Genomic DNA, 26,422 nt, shown 5'->3' with positions numbered 1-26,422 from the left:
AAGAATAATATATGCTTACTGCAAACATATTCGGAAAATAAAAGAAAACTCAAAGAAGCAAATTTAAAATCGCTTTTAATCCAAACACCAGAGACAATTGTTATGAAGAGTTATACTACTTTCACGTTTTTTAATACATATACATACATTTTTTATATATTTGAGATGATACTATACATATTGCTTTATGACTCCTCCTTTTTAAAATTCCAACTGTGTAAGTAAATATTTTCCTCTGTCAAAATGTATTCCACAAGATGGTTGGCAATGGGGACATAGCTTCCGGCTTATGAAGTACTGTAATTTATTCAGCTAATCCCTGACATTTGACATGTGGGTTGATTCAAATGGGTCACTATTGTGAATAACACTGCCAACTTCTGATTCAAAATGGCACATTTTGAATTGGTTAGCAATTCCTACTATAACCTCTCCAAATTCTCAAAACTTTCTTCATTCAACAAATATTTCTTGAATGTCTACCATGTGTCATGCACTGTTCTAATTGCTGAGGATAAAGAAATGAACAAAATAGAGAAAAACCCCTACTTTCATTGTAGCTTACAATGCAGTGGGGTGAACAGTCATAATACTATGTGTCAATAATATACACACAAACATACGATATGTTAATAATATACTAATAATAAAATAAATGATGATAGCTACCACTTATTAAATGTTTGCCATCTGCCAGATGTTACGCTAAGCCCTTTCCGTGCAGTTAATCCTGGGGCCCTATTATCATCTCTATTTTTCAGAAAAGACCACTGATTCTTTAACTTGCTCCCACCCCCACTATTAATGCAGGCAGACCTGGTGCTGAATCAGTTGAATCTGACCTTTCCCCCAAAAGCCTCTGATCTTAACCGGTGGCTGCAAGAAGATGCTGCATCATGGAGCGACAGAATCCCAGGTGAGCCTGTGTTTTGTTTTTTTAGTTCATGTCTTTTATTAACTCATACAATGACTTGTCTTCTGGTTTGTTGAAGCAGTAAGTCAGACAACATTTGCCACAATAATGTCTGTCAAAGTGGCTTGCCGTAAACGCTCCAACACCACATTCATCAGAAGGGCACCCTCGACAAAGGCGACTAATTTTTTTTTTTTTTTTTTTTTGAGCCAGAGTCTCGCTCTGTCGCCCGGGCTGGAGTGCAGTGGCCGGATCTCAGCTCACTGCAAGCTCCACCTCCCAGGTTCACGCCATTCTCCTGCTTCAGCCTCCGGAGTAGCTGGGACTACAGGTGCCCGCCACCACATCCGGCTAGTTTTTTGTATTTTTTTAGTAGAGACGGGGTTTCACCATGTTAGCCAGGATGGTTTCTGACCTCGTGATCTGCCCGTCTCGGCCTCCCAAAGTTCTGGGATTACAGGCTTGAGCCACCGCGCCCGGCCAAGGCGACTAATTTTTCCGTTCTCATCCACCTTTTAATATTTCAGGACAGCCAGCTTAAACTTCTTTCTGTTGTGCTTATTCTTCTTGGGAGTGGGGTGAGATGACTTCTTCCTTTTCTTAGCAGCACCACGAAGTCTCAATACAAAATGAAGAGTAGACTCTTTTTGAATATTGTAGTCAAAGTACGTCCATCTTCCAGTTGCTTGCCAGCAAAGTTCAGTCTCTGCTGACCGGGAGGAATTCCTTCCTTAACCTGGATCTTGGCCTTTACATTTTATATCGTATCCGAGGGTTCAACCTCGAGGGTGATGGTCTTCCCTGTAAGGGTTATCACGAAAATCTGCATTTTGGTGGCGGGTCCACCGCAGAAGGTGGATCGAAAAGGAAAGGAGAGCCTGTTTTAATGAAGGAAGTAGACCTCGATCCGTGCTTATCAAACTCCACTTCAGCTGTAGACTAAGAAGGCACGGGACTATTCACAGGCAATTCGCCTTCTACCTGTTGACAAATATCAGATCGTATTTTGTGCATGAGTGAATTAAGAGAACAAAACCATCAAGAGATCTATAAAAAAATGCAGGAAGAAAAAAATGCATGATTGGGACACACAGGAAGAACAAACCACTGGAAACCATCCATTGTCAGATCAATGGGAACATGTTAGGAAACTTTTCTGCCTAGAGCACAGAAAGCCATGGCCTTTCTGAAACAAAAAATCATTAGCAGAAAACAAACTCAGATGAAAAGGCAGCAGGCTTAGATAAATGAAAGTGGCATTAAAAGGGTAATAAAGAAGGATTATAAGGAAACAAAAAACAAAAGCAGATTAAAATTCATAATTCCCTCATAAAGGGTAGAGTTGATGCTGCCAAAAACAAAAAAAAATACAATCAGACAATACCTTATATTGGTGAGGACCTGAGATAGCTGGAACTCCTTTTCTTTGAGATGGAGCTGTAGCCCAGGCTGGAGTGCAGTGGCGCGACCTCGGCTCACTGCAAGCTCCCCCGGGTTCACGCCATTCCTCTGCCTCAGGCTCCTGAGTAGCTGGGACTACAGGCGCCCGTCACCATGCCCGGCTAATTTTTTTGTATTTTTAGTAGAGACGGGGTTTCACCGTGTTAGCCGGGAGGGTGGAACTCTTGCACATTTGTTATGGGAAACAATTTGACAATATCCACTACAACTGAAAATGCACATATCCTGTGACAATGCAATTCCACTCCCAGGCAGACACCCTAGGGCAGTGGGTCCAAATATTGTTGAATGTTAGCATCCCATGCTGATTGTTTTTTGTTTGTTTTGTTTTGTTTTCATTTTTGTTTTTTCCCCTGAGACAGTCTTACTCTGTCTCCCAGGCTGGAGTGCAATGGCATGATCTCAGTTTACTGCAAACTCCGCCTCCCGAGTTCAAGCGATTCTCCTGCCTCAGCCTCCCGAGTAGCTGAGATTACAGGAACCAGCCATCATGCCTGGCTAATTTTTGTATTTTTGCAGAGACAGGATTTCACCCTGTTGACCAGACTGGTTTTGAACTCCTGACCTCAGGTGATCTGCCCGTCTCGCCTCGGCCTCCCAAAGTGCTGGGGTTACAGGCATGAGCCACTGCACGCAGCCAGATTCCCTAGCTTTCTTCTTCTTCTTTTTTTTTTTTATTATTATACTTTAAGTTCTGGAATACATGTGCAGAGCGTGCAGGTTTGTTACATAGGTATACAAGCGCTATGGTGGTTTGCTGCACCCATCAAGCCATCATCTACATTAGGTATTTCTCCTAATGCTATCCCTCCCTAGCTCCCCATCCTTCAATAGGCCCCGGTGTGTGATGCTCCCCTCCCTGTGTCCATATGTTCTCATTGTTCAACTCTCACTTATGAGTGAGAACACGTAATGGCTAGTTTTCTGTTCTTGTGTTAGTTCGCTGAGAATGATGGTTTCCAGCTTCATTCATGTCCCTGAAAAGGACATGAGCTCATCCTTTTTTATGGCTGCATAGTATTCCATGGTGTATGTGTGCCACATTTTCTTTATCCAGTCTATCATCAGTGGGCATTCAGGTTGGTTCCAAGTCTTTGCTATTGCGAACAATACTGCAATAAACATACGTGTGCATGTGTCTTTATAGTACGTGTGCATGTGTATATATGTGTGCATGTGTCTTTAGAGTAGAATGATTTATAATCCTTTGGGTATATACTCAGTAATGGGATTGCTGGGTCAAATGGTATTTCTGGTTCTAGATCCTTGAGGAATTACCACACTGTCTTCCACAACGGTTGAACTAATTTACACTCCCACCAACGGTGTAAAAGCGTTCCTGTTTCTCCAGATCCTCTCCAGCATCTGTTGCTTCCTGACGTTTTAATGATCACCATTCTAACTGATGTGAGATGGTATCTTATTGTGGTTTTGATTCGTATTTCTCTAATGATCAGTGATGATGAGCTTTTTTGCATATGTTTCTTGGCCGCATAAATGTCTTCTTTTGAGAAATGTCTGTTCATATCCTTCACCCCGTTTTTGATGGTTTTTGTTTGTTTTGGTTTTTGGTTTTTTTGAGACAGAGTTTCGCTCTTGTTGCCCAGGCTGGAGTACAACGGCGCGATCTCGGCTCACTGAAACCTCCGCCTCCCAGGTTCAAGCAATTCTCCTGCCTCAGCCTCCTGAGTAGCTGGGATTCCAGGCCGAGGCGGGTGGATCACTTGAGGTCAGGAGTTCAAGACCAGCCTGACCAATGTGGAGAAACTCCATCTCTACTAAAAATTAGCAGGGCATGGTGGTGCACACCTGTAATCCCAGTTACTCAGGAGGCTGAGGCAGGAGAATCACTTGAACCCGGGAGGTGAAGATTGCAGTGAGCCTAGATCATGCCATTACACTCCAGCCTGGACGACAGGGTGAGACTCCGTCTCAAAAAAAAAAAAAAAAAAAAAAAAGGAATTAACTGCACCCACACCTATCAATAAGGATGACTCTGACAAACATAATTGGGGTGGCGGGCAGTTCACAGGACGGCATATACAAGTTGATGTTATTTACAGAAGGGGAAACTTTGCATAACTAAACATCACTCATCATCAGGGAAATGCAAGTCAAAACCACAATAAGATCACATATCGCTCCAGTTAGGATGGCTATTATCAAAAAGACAAAAAATAACAAATGCTGATGAGGAGATAGAGAAAAGGGAATGTTTATGCACTTTTGGTGGGAATGTAAATTAGTACAGCTATTATGGAAAACAGTATGGAGGTTTCTCAAAAAGCTAAAAATGGAACTACCATATGATCCAGCAATCCCACTGCTGTGCATATATCCAAAAGAGAAGGCCGGGCGCGGTGGCTCACACCTGTAATCCCAGCACTTTAGGAGGCCGTGGCGGGTGAATCACCTGAGGTCAGGAGTTTGGGACCAGCCTGGCCCACACGGTGAAAATCTGTCTCTACTAAAAATATAAAAATTAGCTAGGTGTGGTGGCAGGCATCTGTAATCCCAGCTACTTGGGAGCTGAGGCAGGAGAATCACCTGAACCCGGTAGGTGGAGATTGTAGTGAGCTGAGACCACACCACTGCACTCCAGCCTGGGTGCACAGAAAGACTCCATCTCAATAATTAAACAAACAAACAAACAAACAAGGTATTGTATAAGGATACACAGGTCATATGTTTGTTCATATATATCAAGAAATGCAAGGGGATGATGAGCACGAAACTCAGGATAGTAATCACCAGAAAGGAAGAGAAGGCTTCTAAGATGCTGGAACTGTTTGATTTTGTAAGCTGATAATGGTAGCTTATTCCTTATACATATGTTATAATATTATTTTGTGTATTTTAATTATTTAATTAAACCTTGAGAAAAGGATTTAAAAAAATTTTTTTTGAGACAGGGTCTCACTCTGTTACCCAGGCTGGAGTGCAGTGGCACTATCATGGCTCACTATAGCCTCAACTCCCTGGGCTCAAGAGATCCTCCCACCTCAGCCTCCCGAATAGCTGGAACTACAGGCATGGAACACCATACTCAGCTAGTTTGTGTGTGTGTGTGTGTGTGTGTAGACAAGATTTCACCATGTTGCCCAGGCTGGTCTTGAACTCCTGAGCTCAAGCAATCTGCCCACCTTGGCCTTTCAAAGTGCTGAGACTACAGACATGAGCTACTGCACCTGGCAAAGTTTTTTAAAGATAAAAATTCGGCCGGGCACAGTGGCTCACGCCTGTGATCCCAACACTTTGGGAGGCCAAGGCGGGCGGATCACCTGAGGTCAAGAGTTCGAGACCAGCCTGGCCAACACGGTGAAACCCCGACTCTACTAAAAAATACAAAAATTAGCCGGGTGTGGTGGCATGCTCCTGTAATCTCAGCTACCCAGGAGGCTGAGGCAGGAGAATCACTGGAACCCGGGAGGCAGAAGCTTCAGTGAGCCAAGATTGCACCACTGCACTCCAGCCTAGGTGACAGAGCAAGACTTTGTCTCAAAAAATAAATAAATAAAAAATAAAAAATAGATAAAGATTCATGCATAGTGACCTATTTGAAAAATTCTTCTAATATTCAAAGAAAAGGAACAAATGGAAAAAAACATGATGAAAGAAAAGTGTAGCTATAGAAGAGAACAGCCATAATTATACATTTTCTGATTATAATGCAAAGAAAAAAACATTTTAAATTCCTACTTCTTAAAATTAATTTATATAATCTTAGATGTAGATAAGAATTTTGTGAGCCAGGAACCGTAAAGAAAAATAGTTTTCAGGATGAACTACAAACAAAGGTAAAACAAAGGTAAAAGTAAATGCTTTGGGATAAAGTGGTTGTAGATGTTTGCCCATGGCCTTGAATATTTCCTTAAGTGAGTTCTTGGAAGTAGCATTACTGACACATAATAGATGCTCAATAAATAGTTGTTAACGCCAGGTGTGGTGGAACATGCTGATAGTCCCAGCAACTCAGGAGGCTGAGTTGGGAGGATCACTTGAGCCCAAGAGTTTGAGTCCAGCCTGGGCAACATAACAAGACTCCATTTATATAAAAATAAAAATAAAGAAATAATTGCTAAATGCATGAATGAACTTAGAGAATTCGGTAAAAATATACACCAAAATGTTGTCACGGCTTAGTTTCGAATGGTGGACCAAACAGAAGATTACTTCCTTTTGCTTTTTTACTTTTCTCTATTATTTTCCTTTTCTACAATTCATACATAGGACTTGTGTGACAGCAAAAAGAAAATGTAATTTTATAAATGCAAGAGCAAAGACTCAGACCCTTTCTGGGTCTTCCCTGGAAAATCTCATGCTCACTGAAAACAGCTTGGCTAAATTCTAAACAACGAAGCTAAAAGGGATCTCTACTCCCAGGTTAGATTGCCACCATCTGTGAAACTCCTTGTGGTAACCAGCCTTCACTGGCCCTCAAGGATCCCCACCTCCTGTTATCCATCCCCCTGTGTAAACCCTTCCATGTTGCATCTAGATGGTCGGTGAGACCAGCACAGCATGGCAGAAGTGATGGTATGTCACTTATGAGACTAGGATTTTTTGTGTTTTGTTTGTTTGTTTTGTTTTCTCTTTGAAAGTTTATTGTTTTGTTTTTTTTTTTAAAAACCCATACCTTTTATATTTTATATTCACCTTTCAGAATATTTAATAGTACCCATTAATGATGTTATAAAAAAAGACCACCAGCTGCCTGAAATGGCTGCAAATTTACCATGTTCTGGCATTAAAGTGATTTCAACTCGGGAAAAATTGATGTAATAGTAAGTACTGAGATTTCAAATTCCCAGAAGAGAAAAGAAATTAAATCAGGAGGAAATTATTTGGTAAAAATAAGGCTACGAGGAAATGTTAGAAGGAAGCCCAAACCAAAAAGCTGTAAAAAGTAGAAGCTTCTCTCCAGAATTAGGTTAAAAAAGGCAGTCAACCCCACTCTAAACCCACTCTGACTTCCACTTTTATCATCTTCTCCCTCTCAGATCAGTCACTCTAGGGGAAGCCAGCTACCCTGTTGTAGGCAGCCCTAGGGAGAGGTCCATGTGGCAAGGAAGGGAGCCTCCCACCAACTGCCATGTGAGTGAGCCATCTTGGAAGTGAATTCTCCAGCCTCAGTCGAGCCTTCAGATAATGCAGTCCCCGCTGAGATCCTGACTGTGATCACATAAGAGACCTGAGCCGGAACCACTCAGGTTGGCCACACCCAGATTCCAGATCCTCAGAATCTGTGAGAGATAATAAAAATTGTTCCAAGTGCCAAGTCTTGTAGTAATTCGGCCTGTCAAAAATAGACACCAAAATACACATCTAAACTGGGTTAGTTGCTTTTAGCACCAGGGAGAGAGACGGAAAAAGAAGAGAGGACAAGAAGGGACGAGGGCTCATCTTTGAGAGGGAACAAAATTTCTTCTGAAGTAATTATATCTTCAGTCATGTGCTATGGGGACCCTTGACCTGTCATTCAAAATTGGGGAACTCCAGGCCGGGCGCGGAGGCTCACGCCTGTAATCCCAGCACTTTGGGAGCCCGAGGCGGGCGGATCAGGAGGTCAAGAGATAGAGACCATGGTGAAACCCCGTCTCAACTAAAAATACAACAAAATTAGCCGGGCGCGGTGGCGGGCGCCTGTAGTCCCAGCTACTGGGGAGGCTGAGAGAGGAGAATGGCTTGAACCTGGGAGGCGGAACTTGCAGTGAGCCAGAGATCGGGCCACTGCACTTCAGCCTGGGCGACAGAGAGACTCCGTCCCCCCCAAAAAAAAAAAAAAAAAAAACTTGGGAAACTCCAGGGGAAGTGCCTACGAGGTGGAAGAGAGTCTGAAACGCAGAGCACATACTCCCTCATTTTCTTAAATTACATATTAATAGTTGGCAACTCACAACGGAGCCCAGCATGAAGCTTGTGTGAGTAGTTGTGGGGTGCCATATCTGGGAACGAGTGTCATACCCCATCCTCTGGAACATCATAGAAGGGGGCCTATGAAGTTCCCACCAGGAACTAGGTAAAGTTGGGTAGCTCAGGATAGTTACGTCAGTTGAGCAAGGAAGGGAATCACTTGGTGGGAGTTAGAGTGACTGCGGCTCTGAAAACATGGCCACTAGCATTTGAAGGTCCACTGGGCTTAGGACGTTGGACAGAGACACATCACCTGGGCCACCACTTACACTGAGCATGAGGTCACAGCAGAATCCCACCTGGGACATCACCTAGGTAAAGCCAACCAAGCAACCAAATAACACTGAGGACCCAGTCAGATAGAGAAACACGGCCTGGCTGAAAAAGGAGAGTTTTCCCTTCTCCACTTCCCACTGGGGGACTCTTGAAGCAGTTATTGAGGGGTTGTAAGGAGGAAGAGAAGAGACAGCAAAGGACAAAGCTGTCCTCTGATGCCCAAGCTCGGAGTGGGGTTCTGAACCAGACCGTGATGGAGGATAAAAATACCTGAACGGTGTGAAATGTTTACTCGAAATGAAACTATTTTAAACTGGAAATGACTGGACGGGGCTGATATTTATAAGACTGGGCTAACTTCAGTTTTTCCGCTGCTGAGTGTGAAAAGGGATTTTTTAGCAAAAGGGAAGTGAGTTACAAAAATAAAGCCAACTTCTTGTTGGCACATGGCTAAGTGGGGCCTGTTCAATTAAAGCAGTTAAATAAATAAATAAGCAATGAGACTTGAGCTGTGTGCTCTACCTCCTCTTGAATGCTAAGCTGATCAGAGGCCTCTGTGCACGCAGCTGCAGTCCTCCAGCCCTTTGACAATCACAAATGCAGACATTTTAAAATTAAGAATCTTCTACCTCCTGCAAATACTATTCCTTCTTAAAGTCTAGACCAGCTACGTTCAATGGAACTTTCTGTGATCATGAAAATGTCTTATATCAGCCAGGCATGGTGGCTCATGCCTGTAATCCTAGCACTTTGGGAGGAAGAAGCAGGAGAATTGCTTGAGTCTAGGAGTTTGGGGCCAGCCTGGGCAACATAGTGAGATCTCATCTCTATAAAAAAATAAACAAAATTAGCCTGGCATGGTGGTGCATGCCTATAGTCCCATATACTTATGAGGCTGAGGTGGGAGGATTGCTTGAGCCCCAGGAGGTCGAGGCTGCATTGAACCATGATCACGCCACTGCGCTCCAGCCTGGACGACAGAACGAGACTGTCTCCATAACACAAAAAAAGACAGAATAAAATAAAATAAAGTATCTTACATCTCCACTATCTAATATGATAGCCACTAGCCACATGTGGCTATTTAGGGACTGAATTTTAGATTTTATTTAATTTTCATTAGTTGTGATGTAAATAGCCACATATGACTAGTGTCACCACATTGAACAATGCAGTTCTAGGCGGAATTGTTTATCTTTCTTTCTACTGAACTTTTGGAAATCTGGTTTCCTCATTGTGCAGGGCATCGTTTTCTGTTTCTTTGCTATTTCAAACTCCAAAGTGACAGGGTCACTTTGGCTCAAAGCTTCTAACCCTTCCACATCACCCCCCAATTCTTCCATAAGTATCTTCAGAACCAAATTTAGAATAGCATGTACAATAATGTTTACATCTGGAAAATTCTAGCACAGATTGGATATCTTGGAATATTAAGGAATAACTAAAATTTCATATTGAAATATGTACAGATAAAATGATACAATGTCTGCAATTTGCCTTAGATAAAAGAATGGGGAGGGGATAGAGGAAACAAGACTGTTTGGTAATTGAAGCTGTGTGACAGGTCCATGAGCATCCCTTAGAGTAGTCTGCTTTACATGGGTATAAATATTTTAATTTTTAAAATTTAAGAGTCTTTGACAAGATGGGAAAATGCCTATATTATAAAATCAAGTGAAAGGGAAAAACAGGCTACAAAATTATAAATATACACTATAACGAGGAATTTATATAAGTGGAAGCACAAATACAGAATGTAGTATGGTGGTTAAGAGCCCAGATGGCTTAGTTCAAATCCTGGCTCTAACACCGACTTGGCTCTATGATCTCGGAGAATTTTTTTTTAGCTTTACTAAACCTCAGTCTTCTTATCCACAAACTAAGGATCATACAAGAATGCACCTCTTAATGCTGTAGAGATTAAATGAGCCTATTTATTAAATACTTAGCCAACATCTGGCACGCAGTACAAATAAAATTGCTTATCTTTGAGGAATAGATGTATGAGTGTCACCACTATATTATTCAATTTTCCACCAGAAGAATGTCTTTCTTTTATATTCAAGGGGAAAATATGATTTTTAAAGAAAGGAAAACAGAATAGCTTACTCTATTGCTACTTCCGTGTTCTGAGAAACTGTTAGCAAAGTAAGATAACAATTTATCAGATGTTCTAAACTTTAGCAAAACAAGAATTCCAGCTTATGTCTGCATAACTAGAATTCCTAATGAAACTCTTGCGTGGCTTGGGAATGTGTGTTAGGAAAGCATCTTCTCCAGGCTTCCTCTGGACCCGCATTAGGGGGAGTCTTGTTTCCGTGGTTGTCCTTGCTATTCCTGACCCCAAAGTTCTCCATACTGACAGGCAGACCACTTAGTACCTTCCTCATGGATAATGCTATACAATATTCCCTTTCTATTAGACTTGTATCTTTCAAATAAAAGGTATCTTTACATTGTCATTTTCCAGTTATGATTCCCCTCCTAAGTGGCAGTGATGCTAGTGACATTATAGTTTTCTTCTTCTTTCAGTAATAGAAACATCTTACCTTATCCATTTCCCCCACACCCTTTGCACTGGGAGATGGACATGTAAGACTATAAATAAAGTTCTGGTTGTGTTGCCTCTATTTTTGCCCAAGAATAACTGGGCACTGTTTCTATAATGCCCTTCCTTCCTTCCTCCCTCCCTTCCCTTCCCTTCCCTTCCCTTCCCTTCCCTTCCCTTCCCTCCCTCCCTCCCTCCCTCCCTCCCTCCCTCCCTCCCTCCCTCCTTCCCTCCTTCCCTCCTTCCCTCCTTCCCTCCTTCCTTCCTTCCTTCCTTCCTTCCTTCCTTCCTTCCTTCCTTCCTTCCTTCCTTCCTTCCTTCCTTCCTTCCTTTTTCTTTCTTTCCTTCACAGAGTTTTGCTCTTGTTGCCCAGGCTGGAGTGCAGTGGCATGACCTCAACTCCCTGCAACCTTTGCCTCCCCGGTTCAAGCAATTCTCTTGCCTCAGCCTCCCAGCTAGCTGGGACCTAAAGGTGCTCACTACCACACCCAGCTAATTTTTTGTATTTTTAGTAGAGACAGAGTTTCACCATGTTGGCCAGGCTGGTCTCGAACTCCTGACCTCAAGTGATCCATCCACCTCAGCCTCTCAAAGTGCTGAGATTACAGGCGTAAACCACCGCGCCTGGCTCATCCTGTTTCTTTCTAATCACAAAGACTGTTTTACATTTTCTCAACTATCAGTGTACATGACAGTAACCAAACAGAAATTATATTAAACCAGGTTGATGGGGGAGAGAAGATTAAAGGATATAGATTCATGTAACTAAGAAGTCCAGGAGGTAGGGTTAGCTTCAGACATGGCTAAATCCAAGTGCCCTAATGTTTTCAGGAATTTCTCTCTCTCCATCATTAGACTCCACTTTCTGCTGTGTTCACTTCATTCTCAGTCTCATTCAAGCTCAGTCTCACACTAAATATCATCATAACAACTCTAAGAAAGCATATCTCATTCCTAATCACGTGAACAAAGTCCCAGAGAAAACTCTCATTGGTCCAGGCTGAGTCATGTGTCCACCTCTGAACCAATCATTGAGATTTTGATAGACTCTTGCTGAGCTGCATATCCACCCATGGAGACAAAGAATGAGTTGGCCCTCTTCGGCTGCATAGACTACGAAAATGCCTGGTTTCCCTTTGAAAATAAAGAGGTTATTAAAAGAAGATGGCAAAGGAATGCTGAGCAGACAAAAACAACAGCTGTCTATTATGTAGCCCATAGAAATCTTTTAAGTGTCCTTTGATGTCGTTGGGTAATCTGCTCAGCACATTCTTCCCTGACTTTGCGGCACTCTCTGTGTTTTGCCAGTAGCCTTGTACTCTAGTCTCTTGGGCTCTGGCCCAGGAAATGAAATCCTCACCAACACCATCAACATCTTTTGCTCACCAGCTTCTCACTCCCAACATCTTTTCTCTTCTCTCCAAAGTCCCAGCCATCAGCCAGATGAAAAGATGGAACAACCCCAAATCCTTCAATGTCCTTCTCAGAACTTTAAAACTTCCAGACATATATTTCAGCTTTCTTTGGACTGTGACATTTATCCGCACATGAGTCAGCAGAAGTGGGTAATGGCTAGAGACTCAGTGCAAATATTCCATCACCTCACATCTAGAAATACAGTGCCCCTCTGAGCACACCCCAGCTGGTCACAGGAAGGAGTCAATGCATTCTGGGAAAGCACAAAGTTTGGGTTTTGTTGTTGTTGTTGTTATTGTTGTTGTTTTCTACCCAGTTGTGGCTATTTCTTCCACATGTATATATCACAGTACCTGGCAAAATGCTGAGGACATACAAGAGGTTCAATGATGTATGTCCTGTTTCCACTTTGCCCTTTCCAAGTGCCCTTAAGAAACAAACAAACACGCTGGGCGTAGTGGCTCACGCCAGTAACCCCAGCACTTTGGGAGACCAAGGCAGGTGGATCACCTGAGGTCAGGAGTTCGAGACCAGCCTGGCCAACTTGGCAAAATCCTGTCTCTACTAAAAATACAAAAAATTAGCTGGGCATGGTGGCGGGCACCTGTAGTCCCAGCTACTTGGGAGGCTGAGGCAGGAGAATCATTTGAACCCAGGAGTCAGAGGTTGCAGTGAGCCAAGATTGCATCACTACACTCCAGCCTGGGTGACAGAGCAACAGAGCGACCCTCCATCTCAAAACAAACAAACAAACAGAACAGAACAGAACAAAACAAAATAAAGTTGAAAACTCAGCTGAAGTGGCCAGGCGCAGTGGCTCATGCCCCTAATCCCAGCACTTTGAAAGGCCGAGGTGGGCGGATCACAAGATCAGGAGATCGAAATCATCCTGGCCAACATGGTGAAACCCCCATCTCTACTAAAAATGCAAAAATTAGCTGGGCATGGTGGCAGGCACCTGTAGTCCCAGTTACTTGGGAGGCTGAAGCAGGAGAATCGCTTGAACCCGAGAGGCGGAAGTTGCAGTGAGCTGAGATCGCGCCACTGTACTCTGGCCTGGTGACAGAATGAGACTTTGTCTCAAAAAAAAAAAAAAAAAAAAAAACTCAGCTGAAGATGGGATCAGGAGGAAAACGCTGGAGACTTTATCTGCAATGTGTTTTTCAAGCTGAGTGGTGGGTGCGTGAGCGCTCATTGTATTATTAGCCAGTCTTATGAAACATTTCATACATTTTAAAATCTGCAGCTTGTCTTAGTCCATTTTGTGTAGGGAATACCCAAAGCAGAATAATCTCCTAAGAAGTAGGTTTATTTAGCTTCCACTTCTGCAGGTTGTACAAGAAACATGGTGACGGCATCTGCTTGGCATCTGGTGAGGGCTTCTGTGCTGAGTCAAATGTGGCAGAGAAGGTCAAAGCGGAAGCAGATACATCAGAAGAGAAAGTAAACCTGAAGGGCATCCTGGCTTCATAACACACCCCCCTCCCCAAGTCCAGTCTCATGAGACCGAGACCTCACTGCCTCAAGAATGGCACCAAACCCGCATGATCCAAGTGCTTCCCATTAGGCCCCATCTCCAACATAGGGATCAAATTTCAACATGAGGTTTGGAGGAGACAAATATATAAACCATAGCAAACCTTAGCATGGGTTGCAACCCAAGCTGGCAAAACAGAAAGGATGTCAGTGCCCGACTTGACTTCCCACAGTCCAGTGGATGATATCCAGGCCCCACGCCTGACATGCAAAGTTCTTGGTGACATGGCCCACATGCTATGGGCTGAATGTCTGTGTCCTCCCAAAATTCATGTGTTCGAAGTCCTGAATCACAATGTAATGGTATTTGGGGTGGGGGTAGGGATCCTTAAGATGAGATTAGTGTGCTCATAAAAAGAAGAAGAGACAGCAGACCCCTCCCTCCCCTCCTCTCCCACCCTTCCCCCTCCATCCCTCTCTCCATCATGTGAGAACACAGCAGGAAGGCGGCCATCTGCAAGCCAGGAGGAAGGCCCTCATCGGGAACAAAATCTGTCTGCACCTTGATCTTGGACTTCCAGAATTGTGACAAATAAATGTCTGGGCTGGGCGCGGTGGCTCACACCTGTAATCCCAGCACTTTGGGAGGCCGAGGTGGGTGGATCACCTGAGGTCAGGAGTTTGAGACCAGCCTGGCCAACATGGTGAAACCCCGTCTCTACTAAAAATACAAAAATTGACGGGGTGTGGTGACAGGTGCCTGTGGTCCCAGCTACTTGGGAGGCTGAGGCAGGAGTATCACTTGAACCTGGGAGGCAGAGGTTGCAGTGAGCCAAGATCACACCATTGCACTCTAGCCTGGGCAACAGAGCAAGACTCTGTCTCAAAAAAAAAAAAAAAAAAAAAGAGAGAGAGAAATAAATGTCTGTTGTTTAAGTTCCCCAGTCTATGTGTTTTGTTATGGCAGCCTGAGCTGACTAAGTCACCACTCTCCCTCCCACAACCAGAGTGTCAAGCATCTTGAACCATTCCCAGTTCCCTGAATATGCCACATTCTGCCTGGACTGGGCACTCTGGAGTCTATCTTCTCTCCCTTTTTTTCACATAATTAACTCCTATTTACTTATTGTATTTGGTCAAGTAGGCTAACGAAAAGATTCCATAATGCAGTGGCTTGAAAGATACAAATTTTCTCATGCCTGTAATCCCAGCACTTTGGGAGGCTGAGGCAGGCGGATGGCTTGAGCCTTGGAGTTCAAGACTAGCCTGGACAACATAGTGAAACCCCATGTCTATAAAACAGATAAAAATTAGCTGGGTGTGCTGACATGCCACCGTGGTCCCAGCTACTCAGGAGGCTGAGGTGGGAGGATTGCTTGAGCCTGGGAGACAGAGGTTGCAGTGAGCTGAGATCACACCACTGCACTCCAGCTCGGGTGACAGAGTGGGCCCGGCCCCCAATGCTTAGCATTTTCTACATTGAGTACATTTTGAGTAAAAATGTGGAGTACCCACTGCATAATTGCAGGGGCCAGGGAAAAATGAAAATTGTAGACCTCTTGTTCAAAAACGAGAATGTTAAGATGGTAACAAGCAGAGCATTAAACCAAGCATCAGGTCCTTCTGAGTGCAGGGCCCTCTACACCTGCACAGGTCGCATACCAGGAAGCCAGACCTGCAAGTAGGAGTAAATAAAGGAGTGGAGCTTAGTAACCTGAATCATCCTGCATAAGAAAAGCCACATATCTGTTGTGTAGCCCTATGCAATGCATGGAGATGAATCAAATCGTGCTTGTAAATATTTGGGAAGGAACTCTTTGCTACCCTACAGGCTACATTGAATAGAGGTCATCCCCACGGTGAAGGCATTTCCCATTTCCCCCTTCCTTGCCCTTTGCAGGGTAGGGCACCACAGCTGGTGGGTTGCTAGCTCCTTAGCAATCCAGATGTGTGGCGTCTCATCCTCCTCTTGCCTCCTACAGGGTCCTCCTTTCAGTGAGTCATCGAAGCAGCAGTAGTCATCACAGTAATTTTCTTATAGCCTCAGAGACTCTTGGGGTTGGGAAGACCTCGGAAATCATTTCCAAGTGCTTCTCTGGCACCTGCTCAAACACCTCCAGTGACAGAGAGCTTCCTACCTCCCCAGGCAGCTCCTTCTGTTTTTGACAGCTCTGCGGATGGAGTTCTTCCTAAAGATGAGCCAAAATCTACTTCCTCGTGACTTCTACCCACTGGCTCAGAGCCACGCAGGGGAATCGTAGTACCACTCCTGGGCCCTTCAGATGTCTCAAGAGCTCTAATGTTCACCCGGAAACCGAGGATGCCAGCAGGCAGCACAGAGGTGGAACACGGCCCACAGATGTACTGTGTTTGGCCCAGACAAGGTTAAACTTCTATTTTTTTGGATTGGTTACCAGCATTGAAAAATCTGGAGCGTTTATATTAAATGTAGAATTCAAGCCTCTAAAACTTGGAAGCTCTAGCAATACTTGGCTCATCTAATCCCACAATCCTATTTGCCACTAAGAGGACTAAAAATCGGTCGTGGGTGGCCAGGTGGCACCCCACACCACAGCCAGCTGCTTTGGCTACTTGATATCCACCACACATCCTCATTTAATTTAATGTTAGGACCCTTGTGCTGATGAATATGTTAATATATCCAGCCTCCCTACTATGGGAATAGCCAATGGGTTATAAGCTCAAGTCTTTACATTAAATTTGGGGAAGTTGTTCAAAAGGATAACTCTCCTTCTCCCTGCTCCCCAACCCCTGGCTTTTTTTTTTTTTTTTTAACTTTTCTTCTTTCTGCTTAGACTGCAAAGGCATTGCTGGTGCACCAGCAGCTACGTCGTGACCATGGTAACCTTGAGGCTAGATGCCACGTGTAGCAATTTTGAAACAAACAAATAGTAGGGTCCTGGATCAACAACAATCATAGATAGAATAGAATGGCCATATCAGCTCTGCCTACCTCTGAACTTCTTTTACTTAAAGTAAATAAGTTTAAAAACCAAACATAAGAGTGCTAAAGACACTCTTTTTTTAGGTAGAAGTCATTAACAATGAAAAGCAGTTCCTACCGAGTATGTAACTTTTTTTCATCGCTTTTCTTTTCTTTCTTTCTTTTTGTTTTTTTTTTTTTGTTTTTGTTTTTGTTTGTTTTTGGTTTTTTTTCTGAGACGGAATCTTGCTCTGCCACCCAGGCTGGAGTGCAGTGGCGCCATCTCTGCTCACTGCAACCTCCGCCTCCCCAGGTTCAAGCGATTCTCCTGCCTCAGCCTCCCAAGTAGCTGGGACTACAGGTGCCTACCACCACACCCAGCTAATTTTTGTATTTTTAATAGAGGCAGAGTTTTTCACCATGTTGGCCAAGCTGGTCTCGAACTCCTGACCTCAGGTGATCCGCCTGCCTTGGCCTCCCAAAGTGCTGGGATTATAGGCGTGAACCACCATGCCCAACCTGCCTTTTCTTAAGTTAAAGTTTTATTATGGGAAAGCCTCACCATACACAAATGTAGAGGGATTAATATCTACTTGGAAAAGAATTAGTTGGGACCTTTGCATTATACACAACAATTAACTGAAAATAGATCATAGACCTTTTTGTACATGCTAAAACCATAAAACTCTTAAGAAAACATAATAGTGTATCTTCACAACATCGGTGTAAGCAATGATTTCTTAGATAAGACACCAAAAGCATAAGCAATAGAGGATAAAATAAACTGGCCTTCATCAAGGTTAAAAACGTTTGTGCTTCAAACAATACCATCAAGAAAGTGAAAAGACAATATATGCAAATTATATACCTGACATGAGACTTGCATTCAGAATCGACAAAGAAGTATTACAACTCAAATTAGAAGATTTTTTAAAAATCACTTTCAAATGTGCAAAGGATTTGAATAGACATTCTTCTGAAGAAGGTATACAAATGGCTAATAAGCCACAATAAGATACCACTTCACACCCACTAGGATGGCTAGAATCAAAAATAACAAGTATTGGCAAGGATGTGGAGAAATTGGAATTCCTGTGCATTGCTCATGGGAATGTAAAACGGTGCAGCTGCTGTGGAAAACAGTTTGACGTTTCCTCAGAAAGTTAAACATAGAATTACCATCTGATCCAGCAATCCCACTTCTGGGTATATACCCAAAAGAATTGAAAGCAGGAACTCAAACAGATATTTTGCACCAGTATTCACAATAGCCAAAAGGGGAAAACAACTTGTGTATATCAGCAGATGAATGAGTAAAATGTGTTATATAGGTAACATGGAATATTATTCAATCATGAAAAAGAATGAAATCTTGATACATGCTGCGATACGGGTGAACCTTGAAAACATTACGCTAAGTGAAAGAAGCTAGACACAAAAGGACACAGATTATATGATTACACATATCTGCGGTACCTAGAGTAGGCAAATTCATAGAGACAGAAAGGAGAGGGACTGGGGAGAAGGGAGAATGAGGAGTTATTGTATAAAGGGTATAGCGTTTCTTTTTGGAGCAATGAAAACGTACTAGAAATGGAGAGTAGTGATTGTTATACAACCAATATTGTGAATGTACTTTAATGCCACTGAGTGACACATTTAAAATGGCTAAAATAGACAGGGTGCAGGAAGCTGAGGCGGGCAGGTCACTTGAGGTTAGGGGCTCAAGACCAGCCTGGCCAACACGGTGAAACCCCGTCTCTACTAAAAATACAAAAATTAGCTGGGCATGGTGGTATGCGCCTGTAATCCCAGCTACTTGGGAGGCAGAGGCAGGAGAATTGCTTGAACCCCGGAGGTGACGGTTGCAGTGAGCTGAGATTGCACCACTGCACTCCAGCCTGGGTGACAGAGTGAGACTCTGTCTTGAAAAAAAAAAGAAAAAAAAAAAGGCTAAAGTAGTACATGTTAAAGTAGTACATCTTTTACCACATAAAAAATAAAAATTTAGTAACAGTATAACAATTGTTGGTAACAATGTGGGGAAACTGGAACCTTCATACATTACTGGTAGAAATGTGCAAAATGGTGCAGCCATTTTGGAAACCAACCCGGTAGTTCCTGCAAATGTGAAACATAAAGTTACCATATGACCCAGCAATTCCACTCCTAGGAATACTCAAGAAAAATAAACACAAGTGTCCATACAAACATTTATACATGAATGTTCCTAGCACCATTATTCACAATAGCCAAAAAGTGGAAACAATCCAAATGCCTGCCAACTAATTAGTGGCTAAAGAAAATGTGACATACATACAACTGAATGTATGTATCATACAACAGTCAAAAAGAATAACCTACTAATATATGCTACAACATGGATGGACCTAGAAAACGTGTTAAGTGAGAGAAGCCAGTCATGAAAGACCACATATTATGTTTCCATTTGTGTGAAACATCCCAAATAAGCAAATTTATAGGGACAGAAAGTAGATTACAGGTTTCCCTTGGCTGGAAAGAGAAGGAATTGGGAATGGCTGCTAATGGGCGTGGGGTTTCTTTTGGGGGGTGATAAAAATGTTCCAAATTTAGATTGTGGTGATGGTTACTCGATTCTGTAAATATACTAAAAAGCATTGAATTGTACAGTTTAAAATGAGTAAATTTTATAGCATATACATCATATCTCAATAAATCTGTTTTTTTTTTCTTTTTCCCCTTTTAAAATCTTGTTTGTAAAATTTTAAGGAATACAGGAGCAATTTTGTTACACGGATATACTGCCTAGTGGTAAAGTCTGGGCTTTTAGTGTATCACTAAATGTATGCTGCACTCGTTAAGTTGTATCTCAATAAATTTATTTAACAAAAGACTAGCGAAATGAAACCTCATGTCCCTGTTTTGGCTTCAATAATTATTAACTTGTGTCAATTTATTTTCATCTGTGCCCCTACTCTCCATTTCCATATTCTTTTGAAGAAAATTCCAGGCACTTTTTTTTTTTTGACAAGGTCTTACTCTGTCACCCATGCATGATCTTGGCTCACTGCAACTTCTACCTCCTGGAATCAAGCGATCCTCCCACCTCAGCCTCCCAAGTACCTGGGACTAAAGCCGCACATCACCATGCCCAGCTAATTTTTCTATTTTTTATAGAGACGAGGTTTCATCATGTTGCCTCAGCTGGTCTCGAACTCCTGAGCTTAAGTAATTCACCCTTCTTGGCCTCCCAAATTGCTGGGATTATAGGAGTGAGCCACTGCACCCAGTCCCAAACCTCTTCTACTACAGAATTTAAAACCAGAAAAGTGCTACAACATGGTTGGCTGGCTGCATTGTTCCTGGCCATGTGACATCCAAGCTTGGTTCTCCAGTCTTCCTAGAAATACCGAAAATAATACAATACCTGGTAGTAAATCCCCCTTTTTTTTTTTTTTTTTTTTTTTTTTTGAGATAGAGTCTCACTCTGTCACCTAGGTTGGAGTGCAGTGGCACAATCTCAGCTCACTGCAACCTCTGCATCCCGTGTTCCAGTGATTCTCCTGCTTTAGCCTCCGGAATAGCTGGAATTACAGGTGTGTACCACTAAGCCCAGTTAATTTCTGTATTTTTAGTAGAGACGGGGTTTCACTATGTTGGCCAGGCTGGTCTTGAACTCCTGACCTCAGGTGATCCACCCGCCTTGGCATTTCAGCCTCCCAAAGGGCTGGAATTACAGGTGTGAACCACTGCACCCGGCTGTAAATCCCTTTCTGCTCAAACTTTTCTGCAACTAAGAAACTTGACTGGTATAGCTATAATTGGCAGTGATCTTTAGTATACGTACAACCACCGACAGTGTTTTGATCGAGCTGTGGTATCTAAAAAATAGTGTTAGAGAATTGTCTGTCCATGGTGAAAACCTCTTTAGAAGCCTAGAAGCCTTCTAAATACTAGATGTAAAATTAGATTTGTTCATGGGTGAGAACGCACTGGAGGAGAGATTATTCCTTCCCAGGGGAAACTCAAATATTAAAGAACTGATTCCTGTTAATAAGGTCAAGCTATTATTGTGCTGGTTCTCTACTATCTTGGATGCTGACTCTGATTTCCTAAGGAGAAATATGCTTTCTTTCCTGAATGGTAATGAATGAAAACATCATTCTTTTGCCCTTGGGAGTTGACTGATTCCTTGGCTCCTCTTGTCACATTCTCTGCAACCTGGACTCACTCTTCAGCTCCTCCCTATGTCATGAGCAAGCTGTGTAGGTTCTGGTTAACATCTCCACCCAACCATGTTAACATAAAATAGGACAACCTGGACTCACTCTTCAGCTCCTCCCTATGTCATAAGCAAGCTGTGTAGGTTCTGGTTAACATCTCCACCCAACCATGTTAACATAAAATAGGATTGATGGCCTTGGGCTTTGGAATCCAACTAGCCTGTGTCAAATGTCCAGTTCTATCTCCTATTAACTGCGTCATCTTCAGCAACTCACTCAACTTTTGTGAGTCTCTGTTGCTTCATCTATAGCATGGGAATACCAACTCCACTTTTGCATGTTGGTTGAAAGAATGGCATGAAGTTAGCTTTACAAGGCACCTAGAGCAATGCCTGACATGAAATAGCCCTTTAACAATTGTAATTCCCATACTGCGTGCCACCCTTTATTAGTAAATATGAAATTGGGTTAAATTTTGAATTGCATCTTCTCAATCAGAGAATATTAGGCTCTTGTTGGTGGTGTTATTTTGATTTTAAGGAATGTATTATTTTTTCCCTAAATATATTACCTTTATATAATAAGAATTATGGCAATAATAAACATTTATTGAATGCTTGCTCTGTAGCAGACACTATACTAAGATTTTAGTATCCTGTTTCATCTTTGTCAGCCTTACTGTAAATTGAGGATTATTTAGAGAAAAGAAAACTCATGTTTGAGGTCAATTTACTCACCTAACACCACACAAGTAGCAAGTAGCTGGGCTGGCATTCAAAGCCCACCTCTCTGTTTCTAGAATCTTCCCTGTGCTGCTTCCCCATTTGCTCTGAGCTCTGTCTCTAGGATGCTCAATTCTCACAGCTTCCTAAAGAAGATCACTGCTCCCACCTCCAGGCCCTAGACCTACCAGGGACTGGGGGTAGTTTTTATCAGGGAATTGGTGTGTAAGAGGCTTCCTGGCTGACAAAGCCATTACCTAGCTTTAGAATCTTCCGCCGGGCACGGTGGCTCACGCCTGTAATCCTAGCACTTTAGGAGGCCGAGGCAGGGGGATCATGAGGTCAGGAGATCCAGACCATCCTAGCTAACACAGCGAAACCCTGTCTCTACTAAAAATACAAAAAAATTAGCCAGGCATGGTGGCGGGCGCCTGTAGTCCCAATGACTCGGGAGGCTGAGGCAGGAGAATGGCATGAACCTGGGAGGTGGAGCTTGCAATGAGCTGAGATCGCACCACTGCACTCCAGCCTGGGCAACAGAGCAAGACTCTATCTCAAAAAAAAAAAGAAGAATCTTCCTACCACTCTAACTCATCTCTGTTGCCTGGGCTTCTTGACCAGTGATGGCTCCCAGAGTCCTTGGTGTCCTTCTTGACTTGACTCAATGCCTTGCTTGGAATTCGGACTCCTGCTGACCCCTGATTCCATGCCACCTGCCTGCTCTTAGCCCATGGATTTGCCTTAAGGGCAGGTCCTGGCTGCTTGCCCAATTATCGATCATCCACCCAATCTAGACCACCAATGGCTTTTGTGACTTGTGTGTTTCCTGACTTTGGCTTGACCACCATGGGTAGGCAGCTTCTGAAAGGCTCTCAGTGATGATCCTGCCTCTTGCTATTCACACCTTGTACAATCCCCTCTCCGGAGTGCCTTGCTTCTAAAGACTGTGACTTCTGTCTTGGTCAAATTCCCTCTCTCCTTCTCCCCCTCTGCTGCTCTCCCCATCCCTATCTCTCTTTCTCTCCATTCTCCCGCCTCCCCGCTCTCACTCACACTGATGAAGCAAGTCGCCATGTTGCCAGCTGCCTCATTAGAAGGCTCATATGTGAAGGAGAGACCGAGGACAGCCTGAAGACAACAGTCAGCAACGAACTGAGGTCCTTAGTCCACTCACCTATGAGGAGCTGAGCTCTGCCAACCACCACGGGGTGACCTTGAAAGCAGACCCTCCCCAGTTGAACTGACGGACACCTCAGTTGCAACCTGTGAGACACCCTGAGCATAAGCACCCAACTAACCACACTAAGGTTCTTTATCCACAGAAAAGAGATGATGTGTGTGTGCTACCAAGCTTCAGGGTAATTGTTACGAAATGATAGAGAACTGATCCAACCACTGACTTACAGGGCTTCCATTAGGGGTACCCTTCATCCATGCTGTAACTTTCCAGCTAGCCATGTCACTGTCACACTACCGGAGCCACAAGATTAAATGGATCAACTAAACATGCCTCAGAAATGATTGAATGGCTTTACACAAAGACCATAGCTACTATAGTCCGAATATTTATGTCTCCCTAAACTTCATATGTTGGAATTTAACCCGCAAGGTGCTGGTACTACAAGGCCTATGGGAAGTGATTTAGTGTTATTGTAAAAGGGCTTGAGGGATCCTAATTGTCCCCCTTTTGCCCTCCTGCTAAGTAAGGATACAGCAAGGCACAGTTTTGGAAGCAGAGAGCAAGCCTTCACCAGACACCAAATTGGCTGACACCTTTTTTTTTTTTTTTTTTTTTTTTGAGATAGAGTTTTTCTCTTGTCACCCAGGCTGGAGTGGAATGGCACGATCTTGGCTCACTGCAACCTCTGCCTCCAGACTCAAGCGATTCTCTTGCCTCAGCCTCCTGAGTAGCTGGGATTACAAGCATGTGCCACCACACCCGGCTAATTTTTGTGTTTTTAGTAAGGACGGGGTTTCACTCTGTTGGCCAGGCTGGTCTTGAACTCCCGACCTCAGGCAATCCGCCTGCCTCAGCCTCCCAAAGTACTGGGATTACAGGAGTGAGCCACCATGCCTGGCCCAAAGCAATGCCTCCTGGCACCTTGACCCTAGACTTCCCAGCCCCCAGAACTCTGAGAAACAAATTTGTATTATTTATAAATTACCCAATCTGAGGTATTATGTTATAGCAGCAGGAATGGACTAAGACCACAGCTAAGAGCAATTAAATTGCCAGTATGGGAAAACTGGGCTTATTCTTTTAGAAAACTACAGTCTCAGTGGGGGAAATAGTGCCACCAAAGGGGCAGAAATTTGTTCTTGGGGAGTAAAAAATGGTACTTTTTGTGTATAAAGCACAGATGTATGTACGATAAGCAAACAGGCATACAGTATCTCTGTGGTATTAAAATTTCACCGATGTGGCCAAATGCAGTGGCTCACGCCTGTAATCCCAGCACTTTGGGAGGCTGAGGCGGATGGATCACCTGAGGTCAGGAGTTCGAGACCAGCCTGACCAACATGGTGAAACCCCATCTCTACTAAAAATACAAAAAAAAAAAAAAAAAAAAAATTAGCTGGTCATGGTGGCAGGCGCCTGTTGTCCCAGCTACTCGGGAGGCTGAGACAGGAAAATCGCTTGAACGTGGGAGGCAGAGGTTGCAGTGAGCTGAGATTGTGCCACTGTACTCTAGCCTGGGCCACAAAGCGAAACTCCAGCCAAAAAAAAAAAAAAAAAAAAAAAAAAATTCACTGATGTGTATTGTGGGGGGAGTAATCATGGAAAAAATCAGGTTGAGAAAACTCTGCTTCAGGATGACAAATCTGGCTGCTCCATGGAGGTTAGCACGCAGCAGGGAAAAATGAGACAGCAGAAGCATTGTAGAAAACTGGTGTGAAAGGTTAGGCATGCTCTAATAAGACACTTCCAGAATCTTCCCCAAGCCCAATGAGGTGCCCGGTCCTCCTGGAGGCACTCTTCGTACCCTGCACTTCCACCATGACAGAACTCAACATGCTGTTTCTAAGCTCCTTTCCCTTGTCAGGAAATCTGTTGAGGACACGGACCATGCCAGCCGGTGCCTGGCACATAGTAGGAGGTCAAGAACAGAGCTCTGTCCACACCTGATTGTGCACCTTGCACTATTTCTCCCCAAGCTCTGGGAGACTCCAATGGGCACCAGCAGCTGCTCTGGTCCAGGCATCGCCCCAGGTTTGCTCTGCCCCGAAATGCTGGGGTTGCTTTTGTTCTCCAGAGAGGTTTAGAAAGATCCTTCTCTCCTCCCTGCTTTACTCCCTTGGCCCTGAGGTTACAGTCAAAGTGCTTCTGTTCCTCAGGGACAGGGCCAAGTAAGAGCCAACAAGCCACACCCAAAGCCTTCAGGCCCTGTGGCTGAGCCCAGTTCCTTGTGCCAGGCTCGTATTCTCTCCCAAGGGCCCTGTGGTTCATACTAGGGGGACTTCCTTCCAGTAGCCTTCCTGCCCAGTTAACAAGGCATAGATAAACCCTGGTTGTGACCACAGCTTACCACCTGCCTCTCTGGAGAAAATCTCTCAGAGCCCATGGAAAGTGACAGGCACAAATCAGTCCTGATGGGGCCCAGGTTGCTGACCTGGTGGTCCAGGTAAGCCTGAGCCTGGTACCTCCACTCACAACCACCATCACAATTTGAACGTGTAAATAAATTCTGGAACAGTTTAGGAGATCTCATGACTTTATGGAAATGTTTCACAAACATACTCATCACTAAGATACACAGGTAGAAACTCAAATCCACTTGAATTCGAGGTGAGAATCAGAACAAACAAGACCCGAGAAGTGAGATAGGCATCCACCTTTGACCTAGTTTGAAGACTCAACCTGCTGTGACTCAGATGTGGATATCTCTGTGCCAACTCACTAGTTGCATAGCCTTGAGCTAAAGTGGATTAAATTGTCTGTGCCTCAATTTCCTTGTCTATAAAACAAGGCTGGCCAGGCGCGGTTGGCTCACACCTGTAATCCTAATACTTTAGGAGGCCGAGGCAGGCAGATCACCTGAGTTCGGAAGTTTGAGACCAGCCTGAGCAAGAAGGAGAAACCCCATCTCTACTGAAAATACAAAATTAGCCGGGCATGGTGGCGCATGCCTGTAATCCCAGCTACTCGGGAGGCTGAGGCAGGAGAATCACTTGAATCTGGGAGATGGAAGTTGCGGTGAGCCGAGATCGTACCACTGTACTCCAGCCTGAGCAACGAGAGCGAAACTCAGTCTCAAAAACAAAACAAAACAAAACAAGGCTAATTATAGTACTTTCTCAAGGATTGTTGAGAGGATGAAATGAGGTGATCCCTCTAAAGGACTAGAAACCATGGCTGGCACACAGCGAGTACTCAATGAATGTTACTCCATTGACCGTGTGGCCCATCATGGTAGACACTCCACATCCATTACAGGGGCAGACCCAGTGTGTTCCCCACCCCAGTGTCATTTTTCTCCCCCTTTTCCCCTGCTGCTGGAGGTGGCACTCCATGCTAGCTTTTGGAAGTGCTGGGTGTTTATTTCCCCA

General features: G+C 43.7%; 1 pseudogene; it reads right to left on the bottom strand.

The window, feature by feature from the left end:
• Window positions 1–1,223: 1,223 nt before the first annotated feature.
• Window positions 1,224–1,762, bottom strand: LOC140708747 (ubiquitin-ribosomal protein eS31 fusion protein-like; annotated as a pseudogene).
• Window positions 1,763–26,422: the final 24,660 nt, after the last annotated feature.

This window comes from Chlorocebus sabaeus, chromosome 16 (assembly GCF_047675955.1).
Source record: "Chlorocebus sabaeus isolate Y175 chromosome 16, mChlSab1.0.hap1, whole genome shotgun sequence".
Classification (NCBI taxonomy): Eukaryota; Metazoa; Chordata; class Mammalia; order Primates; family Cercopithecidae; genus Chlorocebus; species Chlorocebus sabaeus.
Note: the sequence above shows the minus strand (reverse complement) of the source record. Positions and strands in the feature narration are given on the sequence as shown.